The following is a 2,994-nucleotide window of genomic DNA, read 5'->3' as shown; positions in this document are numbered from 1 at the left end:
GGTTGAGCACCAGATGAAGTAGTTGGCTTGTGTTTAGGGGCCATGTTGTACAAAAAATACATAATTTTAAAGACTAGAATTACAATCAGCATGGTGAGATGCTCACTCTATGAGAGGCACACGGGAACTGAGACCAACTGAGGGAACAGCAGATTCACGTCTCCTATCTCACGCGCACTCACATTCATTGAGTGGAATGGTGGGCAGAATCGCCCGCACTATTTACAAGTATCTTTTTTTTTTTTTGCCGAGCGCGTATAGTAGAATTCACATAAGTTAAACGCGCGTATGATGCGACTCACCTGTACAAAGCCTAGAAACCGAAGCCAGAGTCAGACCCAAGCGTGCATCTACAGAACAAAGTACACTTTTCAAATTACTGAAGTCATCCAAAAGAGATTAACCTGCACTGATTCAGGAAGTAAATGGAAAAGAGAACAAGGATGGTAAAGATGGTGAAATTAAGCGGTTCCGTCTAGAAAAAGTACTGTCTTCTCAAGCTTGCTAATATTTACAACTAAAGAAAAGATATTTACTCCCTTTGTAACCTTAGTAAACACCATCAGAACAACTTTCACAGCTTACTCCCCAGGGATGCCTGCTTTATAACTTGATGCAGCCAGATCATTCAAAATACCTCAAAGGTCTGAGACGCTGTCAGATTCAAAAGTTCCAAGTCATATGGAAAAATATTTGCAAACAGATAATGTCAAAAAAGAACTAAATTTACAAATGCCAAACTATGAAAGCACTGACAAAAATTTCTCAAGCTCATTAAAATCTAGCTGATATGAACCAAATATCCCTGCTGGTTTATTAATGGGGAGGCATTTTCAGGAAACAGCTAAAATAAAATCCATCCCAGACCTGACCAGATGCTGATATATAGTGAAACAAACCTTCACAAGAATGGTACATAGTGAAAGCTGAATTCTGTATGAGAAACCAAATTTTGAAGGACCTCTATTCATCTGGAAGAAGGAGAACAGGAACTCACGAATATTTGGGGTGAAAATACTTCAGAAGAAAAAGATTAATGTATATTTGCTAAGGTTGCAATGACTAGTTAAATTAAACATGTAGTAAAGGATCTGCCAAATTGACTTGTATGGGAACCAGAAGGAGGTAGGAATTATAACTTCATTTTTTGACGACAGAGAGGAAACACGTATATTTGGCACAAGGCAGCAGACTTGTTTTCTAAAGGTAAATTGGAGCATAGGGCTAATTTATGAAGAACCTGGTTTCAAGGGAGTCCCTTTAATGTTAGAGCCTGGTGAATATCCTAATTTAGCGTTTTGGGAGAAGATGAAAGTATAGATTAGGTCCATGAGATAGACTCTTGAAAATGGATGGCCACAACGTTGAATCCATTGGAGAACCAAAGGTAATAATTTATGAGAACTCTCTCTTGGAAGGGAAATATATGAAACTGGAATCAGAAATACTCACACTTACTGAGGAAGAAAAGCAAAAAGAAGTACTGGGAGAAAAGAAGACACTGCCATTGACATCAGTTGGGTCCATAAAAGTGTTGGGGGGCATTTGGATTGCTTACAAGAAATTAGTTTGCAGGTCATCATTTGCTGGAGGAAGGTGTGTACCAGGAATGGAAAGATTGGGGTGGTTACAGTGAAGAGCTACAGTCACTGCAACCTATTCCAGGAGATTTCACAAACCCCCATATGATCAGTGAAAAATACTTTGGGACTAAAGGTTACAATACTGATGTTTTAGGAATTATTTCCAATTTGAGAGACACTTGGAATGGCTGAGGACACAATCCATAAACGTGTTAAGTGGAGAGTGGGTTGTCTATGAGAATCCTGACTTTACAGGAGACCAATACATACTTGATAGAGGACTGTATCCCAACACTGAGGCTTGAGCGAGCCACAAATTGTAAGATCTCTTCAATTTAGTCCATAGTTGTGGATACCATCAATAGCCAAATGGGGAAATTCAACGTCCAGTTATTTTCATAACCAGAATTCAAAGGTTACAGTCAAATATTTGAGAAAAACACCAATTATATTGATGTTTCATTTGCTATAACATCTTGAAAGAGTTTGGATGGCAGCTGGATTGCATATTATAAAGAAGTTCTCTGGTAGTCAGTATGTGTTAGAAGAAGGAACCTATCCTAATTGTCTGCAATGGGATATCCACCCCAAACAAGCCTTAAATCTCTATATGTTATAAACATTAAGCTTTCTGAGCCAATCATAGTTCTGTTTGAAAAAGGAAGATTTCAAGGGGAAGAAAACTGAATTTACTATAGAAATCTTAAATCTTCAATTCCAAGGATATAATCCTCAAATACCTTCAATTCAAGTTATTCGTGGAATGTGGGTAATCTATTAGTACAGTAATTATAGAAGGTGTCAGATTCTGTTGTCATCAAATGAAATCCCAGACGTGTGTAAATTAAGTGGCTATCACCAAACAGGTTCTCTACATCCTTTATTACAGAAACATATATACTTCAGAATTTGAAATAAGGAAACTGGACAGTTTATGTCAACTGAGAGAAATATAGATTATTTGAATCTTCTCAGAGCACAGGTTACAGAAGATGCTAGGTTAGATGACCAGATCTGGGGTTATCAAAAGGGACTCATCAAAATGCAGGATGGCTGACTATTTCTGCTTGACAGTTGTATGAAATCTTATAAGGGAGTTTAAGAATTTAATTGAAATTATATAATGACATGAGGAAAGGGAATACTACCAGCATAAAGGAAGCAAGCAGTGGTTATACCAATAGGAGAATCTGGCAAATTACAAGACCTGCTGCATATAGACCTATTGTCCTCACATCGTGTGTGTTGGCAAAATTATGGAAAGAATGATAAATGAGAGATTAGTTGCATATTTGAAAAAATGAAATTATAAACTGTGTCCTGGTTTTGGGAATGGAATATGCACAGTTCATAATATTGTAAGACTAGAAACAACTAGAAAAAACCAGGAGGAACAGAGAATTTATTATAA

The 2,994-nt window shown here is 37.2% G+C and overlaps 2 pseudogenes; both read left to right on the top strand.

Moving 5' to 3' along the window:
- Positions 1 to 292: 292 nt before the first annotated feature.
- LOC102929810 lies at positions 293 to 2,114 on the top strand (annotated as a pseudogene).
- A 42-nt stretch (positions 2,115 to 2,156) lies between these two features.
- On the top strand, positions 2,157 to 2,707 carry LOC122464842 (annotated as a pseudogene).
- The last annotated feature ends 287 nt before the right edge of the window (positions 2,708 to 2,994 follow it).

Source organism: Chelonia mydas, chromosome 3, assembly GCF_015237465.2.
Source record: "Chelonia mydas isolate rCheMyd1 chromosome 3, rCheMyd1.pri.v2, whole genome shotgun sequence".
Taxonomy (NCBI): Eukaryota; Metazoa; Chordata; order Testudines; family Cheloniidae; genus Chelonia; species Chelonia mydas.
The sequence above is the reverse complement of the archived record's forward strand: the minus strand, read 5'-3'. Positions and strand labels throughout refer to the sequence as shown.